Source organism: Pinus tabuliformis, chromosome J (assembly GCF_031772625.1).
Source record: "Pinus tabuliformis cultivar Carrire ecotype Pingquan chromosome J, CPIR1, whole genome shotgun sequence".
NCBI lineage: Eukaryota > Viridiplantae > Streptophyta > Pinopsida > Pinales > Pinaceae > Pinus > Pinus tabuliformis.
Window position 1 is genome coordinate 916,776,029 of NC_142295.1, and position 7,820 is coordinate 916,783,848.

A 7,820-nucleotide genomic window follows, 5' to 3' on the forward strand; every position below is an offset into this window, starting at 1 on the left:
TTGGCTAAGAATCCGGCCTATCATAGTAAATCAAAGCATATTCCAATTAAGTACCATTTTGTAAGACAGGTTATCACTAAAAGAGGAGTTTCTCTTGAAAAGGTGCATACAAAGGAAAATTATGCAGACATGTTCACGAAACCAGTTTTGTTAGAGAAGCTGCGTTGGTGTTTGGCTTCTCTTGGCTTGCAGAAAAGATAAAATAATAAACAAACAGGGCATCAGGCTAATTGTTGTCAAGGTGGAGATTGTTGAGATTTTTCTGTTTTAGACGAAATAGGCAAAAATCCCAGTGTGTGACAACAATAGAAATCTGTTGCTGGATTAGCTCCAGGTTGTTGGGAGAGAATTAATGCATCCTAAATTTGATATGAGAGGCAGTTAGATTCTCCTTGCTATAAAATAGGTAGTCATACGGATAGCTGGGGTAGTGTGAGAGTTTATGTAATCTCCTGTTTGATTAATAAAAATTGCCGATGCCTATGTTGTGTGGACGTAGCCCAGATTGGTTGGGTGAACCACGTTAATTCCTGTGTTGCCTGTGCATGATTTTATGGCTGTGTATATGCTTTTATGTTTGCTGTGCATCTGATCTCCAACAATTCCAAATTATATATATATCTATATATATATATATATATATATATATATATATATATATATATATATATATATATATATATATATATATATATGTATGTATGTATTTTATTTTGAAATATACATTTAATTTAACTATATATATATTTGCTTCTGAAATATACAATCTAGTTTTGTCCATATAATTTAGAAATATACAATCTTGTTAAGTTCAACCGGATAGGCCATAAATATGTATTTGCAGGAAAAAGTAGTAAATATTGTTTGGTCAACTGCAATTGTCGAAGAGGGCACATTCACAGTGAAGAATCAGTGCTCATATACAGTCTGGGCAGCTGCAAGTCCTGGTGGCAGCCAAGCATTGGGATGGGGCCAAACATGGACTTTTAACGTTGCCGCAGGAACAAAACAAGCCAGAATCTGGGGTCGTACCGGCTGCTCCTTCGACGCGAGTGGGCATGGAAGGTGCAACACTGGTGACTGCGGCGGGTTGCTCAATTGTCAAGGCTATGGAAGTGTCCGTGCAACTCTTTTTGAGTATGCACTCAACCAGTACCAGAATCAAGATTTCTATGACATATCTTTGGTTGATGGTTTCGACATCCCTCTTTCTGCAACTCCGTCCAATTCAAATTGCAAGAAAATAGGATGCACTAGCAACATAAATGTCGTCTGCCCTTCAGAATTGGAAGTAACTGATGGTTGCAAAAGTGCTTGTGCTGCTTTAAATAAGCCTCATTACTGCTGCACGGGAGCCTACATCAATAAGTGCTCTCCCACCGACTATTTCAAATTCTTCAAGCAGCAGTGCCCACGGGCATACAACTATGCCAAGGACGATGCTGCTAGCACCTTCACCTGCCCTTCTGGTGCTAATTACAATGTTGTCTTCTGTGGCTAACAACATCATGTCCCACTAAATGTATAACTAAATAAATAAAGGCAAACTCCCTGTATGCCAAGTTGGGTAGTTTCAACACTTCGCTTCCATGGTGCTGGTACTTACAACACCATGATATCACAATAAACATAACTAAACAAGGGGTGTTTAAACAAGGGAGCCACTGTCGTAGCGGTAGTCCCTGCCGGGCTTGAAAAACTCGAGTTTTTTGAGTTGACCCTAAATTGACCAGGCAACCCACACATTGAATACTCACGAATGTATTGCAAGCTTCGGCTTCTGTGAATTTTTTTTAACTTCATACGCTGATGTGGCACTGAGATTTGAATGAGTGGATATTCTTTTGTCTTGGCATGCTGTTTGCCATTGCAGATAAAGTGGAAAATATTTTTGGAATATTTAAAGGGATAAATAATTTTGGAATAGTTTTGAGTTATGCTATTGATATATAACGGAATTAAACCAATTTATCAGAAGTGCCTTTCCACTCTTTTCAGCAGAAACTAAATATCATAAAGACAAAATCGAATTCTAATTGAATGAATGCTGCGCAAGGCTTAAATTTCCTTGGCACTACAGAATAATAATGTAAAGGTACTAAAAATGCAGGGGTACTTCAAAAATAATAACAACAATATAAAGGATGAAAATGCTCCCAAGTGACCTGCTGCACCAACTAAAGCGCTTGGTATCTTCAAAATAAGCTTGGTTACATCTGTATATCAAGCTTCTTCTCAATTCAACTCACAGTGCGGCACGACCACCATGAAGTAAATTTTCTATCTGTACTGTCTCAATCTCAAGATTCACCTAAATTTGATTCACAGCGACCACCATCAGATAAGTTTCCATTTCCCAAAAAAGGAGCTTCATCGCTCTCTGATAACTTCCCATTTGCTTTTATATTTCTACTTTCCTGCATCATATTCACGATGTCCCTCATCCATGTTGGAACTACTACACACCTACATGCAGACTATTAGTTAGAGCATGGCACTGCATGCAAGATTCCTTTTGCATGTTGGAACTACTACACACCTACATGCGGACTCTTAGTTAGAGCATGGGATTGCATGCAAGATTGCTTTTGCATGATTTACTCCTTGATTTGCTCATTCTTTAACTCCGCAACTGACTAGTTATCTCTGGAACTTGTTGTAGGTGTTGATTTTTCTCATTGATCACCACTATAGTACATTACCTTGGGATCTTCACCCAGTGATGCTATATCATGAGCATTGTAACATATTTTCGAATGTATCATTCTTTTCTTCTTTCGATTTTGTTTTAGTGTTTTTGCTCTACAAAGCTGTGTCTTCAACCTTTACTAGCTAGATTCATTTGTGCAGGTTTTCTAACACATTTACATGGTATTAGAGCCCACAGGTTGCTAGATAAAAGGTGCACCAGTACTTTATTTTGCAAGTATTACAGCTTGGAGATCAAAGATTGACAGAAAAATGGAGTTTCCAAAAGCATCGATCCTAACACCGTACAACTATCATGAATGGAAGGACCAAATGGCTCGATACCTTCGTCATAAAGGGTTGTACAGGATTACCATGGCTACAGAGGTGGAACCCACTTCAGCCATAGAGAAATCCAAGTACCTCAACCATATGGATGAGGCCCACGGATCCATATGCATGTGCATCTCTCCAGAGTTGCAGTTTCATCTATCTGCCTCCAATACTCCCAATGAGATTTGGAAAAAGGTTGAAGATATCTACGGGAAACAGGATGAGATGAAAGGACATCTGCTCGAAATGGAGTTACTATCATTGGATCCACAAAACTATGACAGAATTCAAGAATTCTTCACCAAATATAATGATCTATTGTTGCAACTCAAGGGTTGTGGAATTGACAAATCCAAGGAGGAGAGTCGCCAAGTTCTCTCTATTATGTGAAAGCTCGGATCGGAATACTTTGTCTTTGTGTCTACATTTCATTCAGTAAGGCTCGCAACAGGTAAATCCTACATTATGCCTTCTCTCAAAGAATTTATGGAGTCCCTTATTTTTGAGCAAGATAAACTCATTGGCATGGGGAAAATCAAACCTCCAAAGGCACATGCACTTGCTGTGCATGATGGCAGCCACAATAAAAATCACAGATCTGATTCAAATGAGAAAAATCAGCAGCAAAAAGACAAAAGAAAAGCACATTCCCATCCAAAGAAGGAAGGGTACACCAAGCCCTTCAATGACTCCTCCGGCTCGAGAAATGAGAAAGGGAAGAAAGGAAACAGATGCACCTACTGTCAAAGAGGATTCCATCCAGAATCCTCTTGCATGAAGAAACAAATTTACCAAATGGCAGAAATCCTTCGAAGCACAACCTTGGGGACCACATCCCTCAGGGCGCCAAGAAGAAAACTAAGGATTCGCCACACGGGAAAGGTAACAATTTTCATGCTTTAGCTGCAATTAATTATTCTTCAGATGCATGGATTATAGATTCTGGTGCATCACATAATATGGCTGCTGCAAAGGAAGTCTATTCCTCTTTGGATGCATGCAAAGGACCTCCCATCCTCATGGGAGATGACTCACCTATTGAGGTCACCGGAAAAGGTAGAGTGGAACTTTTACACGGAAGCTTTGAAGATGTGCTTCATGTTACAAAACTTTCGATAAAACTGCTTTTAGTTTATCAGATCACTCATTCCAGCACCGGAAAGAGAGTGGAATTCACTCCAGATGTAGTGAACATATATGATCTACATAGCAGCGCCAAAATTGCAACTAGTGAGGTAAACAATGGAGCCAGATTGTATACATTTTCTGAATTTATTGAATCTGAATCCTCCTTATTGCTTACACATGCTCAAGGATAATTTTAGGGGCGAATGTTCGCCCTTTGGCGAAATTAAGGGGTTTTAAATTTTTAGTGGGCGAATATTTTGTATCATAGTACATTTTTACAAATCACCTCAAATAGCCCACCTTATTTTAAGGGAGAGGGTAAAAAAGGTAAATTTAGCCCTTGAAATTAGGACTTACAACCTTCCATTCGCCCATTTTCAAGAATAGGTTTTATTTAAGTGAATCCATTCGCCCATTTTCAAGAATAGGTTTTATTTAAGTGAATCCTATGGGTCAAATACCATATTTATAAAAGAGGTATGGTAAATTAATAAAAATATAAATAAGTGAGAGGTATGGTAAATAAATAAAACATTTTTTATATTTACTCCATAAGTCACCTTATATACATGTAATGGTGTAAACAAATAAAAATATAAGTAAAGTGGAGGTATGGTAAATAAATAAAACGTCTTTTTATACTTACTCAAACGGTATGGTAAATAAATAAAAATATAAATAAACTAGACGTATCGTAAATAAATAAATCCTCTTTTTATATTTAGTCCATAACCCTCGTTCTATTTATGAAGGCTCAAGAAAGAGGTTTTATTTAAATGAATCCTATGGGCCAAATACCATATTTGTAAAAGAGGTATGGTAAATTAATAAAATATAAATAAACGAGAGGTATGGTAAACAAATAAAACATTTTTTTATATTTATTCCATAAGTCACCTTATATTTACGAACACTCAAAAAATGGGTTATATTTAGGTAAAACCTATGGCCAAAATACTATGGGACAAATACCATGGACCAGATTGTTATTAATACCATGAAAAAAACCATTATTAACCCTAATATTAGAATTAATAAAAATAAAAATGGCACATGGTATTGACCCATGGTATTCACCAAAATGGCACATGGTATTGATCCATGGTATTCACTTGGAATGTAGCCTATTTAAATGGGGGAATTAAACCAGCATGTAGCTTATGCTAAGATTTACTAGGACTTTACAAAGTTTTATTATTTAGTGAAAGACTCGCCAAGATCTTACAAGATTTTATAATTGAGTAAAATATTCGCCATGCCTGGTGAGAGATTCGCCAAAAAATTATATATACATATTATATTATTCATAAAATCGCCTTCCATTTTTCCTATATACCATGGAGATTCGCCCATTTATTATATTTATAAATTTAGGGGGGGTTCTTAAAATTTTCCCTGCACATGCTGATGATAGTAGTAGGCTTTGGCACGAGAGGTTTGATCACTTAAATTACAGGTATATGCAGCAGCTAAGCAAGAATGAGATGGTGGAAGGCTTGCCAAATATCAGTTTCTCCAAAGGAGTTTGTGAAGGGTGTGTTCTTGGCAAACATCCCAGAGAAACGTTTGACACCAGCAAGACTCACAGAGCATCCTCTCCTCTAGATCTGATCCATAGTGATCTCATGGGGCGTTTTCCTCATCCTTCCATCAACAAAGCAAGGTATGTGCTTACATTTATTGATGATTTCTCACGGTATACTTGGGTGTATCTTCTCAGGAACAAATCTGAAGTTTTTGAGCACTTTGAAGATTTCAAAGCACTAGTTGACACACAGTCAAAGAGAAAGATCAAAGCCCTCCGTACAGACAATGGGGGGGAATATGTTAGCATAGCACTTCAGAACCTTTGCCTTCAGCCTGGAATACAGTTGCAGTACACAGTTCCATACACTCTGCAGCAGAACGAAGTTGTTGAGAGAAAGAACCGATCTCTTAAAGAGATGGCTTCCTGCATGTTGCATGCCAAGTCACTGCCTCATAAGCTCTAGGCCGAAGCACTTAATTGTGCTAACTACATCCAGAACATATCTCCTCATAGGTCTGTCAAGGATCAGACCCCCTTTGAGGCTTGGAGTGGCACTAAACCAGAGGTCACTCACCTCTGTGTTTTCGGCTCTCGAGCATGGGCCCGGATCCCCTCTGAAAAGAGGAAAGCTCTTGATCCACAGAGCATTGAGTGCATCTTTGTTGGATACCCTGATGGTGTGAAGGGATATCGACTCCTGATTCTCTCTACGAACAAGCTCATCATTGAGCGAAGTGTCAAATTTGAGGAAAGTCTCTTGCATGCACATGCGGACACTTTTTATCTACCTCATGTCCGAGATGATGACTCAGTGCACTCAGATGCAGATACAAATCATGCAGATGCCGAGGAAGAGCATGCAGATGCAAAGACAGAGTCTTCAGATACAAATCTAGTGCATGCAAATGATGATCCACATCCAAGCCCAGATCGGGCTTCCAGCAGTGAATCATATTCCCCTGTCACAAATCAGAGAACAAGGAGCTTACGTGAGATATATGCACAAGACCAACCAGCTGATAGAAATGGCCTTGTGGGGGATAATTCTGATCTGCAGAGGACTAGCTCAGAGTTTATTGAGCCTCCTCATGTCCTCACTGCCACTGAACCATCACCCTCCTGGCATTGTCATTTGGTTCAGTCTTCTGATCCACAGTCTTATGCTGAGGCTGCTGGGCATCCATCTTGGGAGTCCGCCATCGAGGAGGAGTATAACTCCCTCCTCGAGAACCAGACTTGGGATCTGGTCCCCCTTCCTTCAGGAAGGAAACTTGTCCGATGCAAATGGGTCTACAGGACCAAGAGTGCTGTAGATGGGCAAATCACCAGACAGAAAGTAAGGCTAGTAGCCAAAGGCTTCCAACAAGTGCATGGCATTGATTATGACGAGACCTTTGCTCCAGTAGCAAAGATGGATTCCATACGCCTTACACTTTCCATTGCGGCTGCCCAGGGGTGGGAAGTACATCAGATGGATGTGAAGAATGCCTTTCTTCATGGAGACCTATCTGAGGAGATCTACATGGAGTAGCCACATGGTTTCATTCAGGATTCATCTTTGGTCTGCAGACTGAAGAAATCTCTCTACGGCCTTAAGCAGGCCCCGAGAGCTTGGTATGCGAAGATGGATTCTTTTCTCTTATCACAAAACTTTGAAAGATGTAAGTCTAATCCGAATGTTTACATGCTCAGGACACATGATTCTCTTCTTATCTTAGTTTTGTATGTGGATGATCTCCTAATCACTAGCAGCTCAGCTTCAGCCATTGCTACAGTCAAGAGGGCCTTGCATGATAGGTTCTTGATGACGGAAATGGGTCCATTACACTTCTTTCTTGGTCTTGAGATCAGACAGAATGCCACAGGCATCAAACTCTCTCAGGCTAAGTATCCACGGGATCTCCTTGAGAGATTTCGCATGACTGACTGCAAGCCAGCACCGACTCCTTTTCTGTCTGGGGTCCGCCTTGAGGATGGAGGTGACACTCCATTAGTTGACATCACTCTCTATCGACAGCTAGTGGGGAGCTTATTGTACCTCACCCACTCCAGACCAGATCTCTCATATGCAGTAGGGGCAGTTTCCAGATACATGCAGGAGCCGCATGAGCTACAATGGAATGCTGCCATGCGCATCCTCCGA

General features: G+C 39.8%; 1 pseudogene; it reads left to right on the forward strand.

The window, feature by feature from the left end:
• The first annotated feature begins 412 nt into the window (after positions 1 to 412).
• LOC149229736 (pathogenesis-related thaumatin-like protein 3.3 pseudogene) lies at positions 413 to 1,501 on the forward strand (annotated as a pseudogene).
• Positions 1,502 to 7,820: the final 6,319 nt, after the last annotated feature.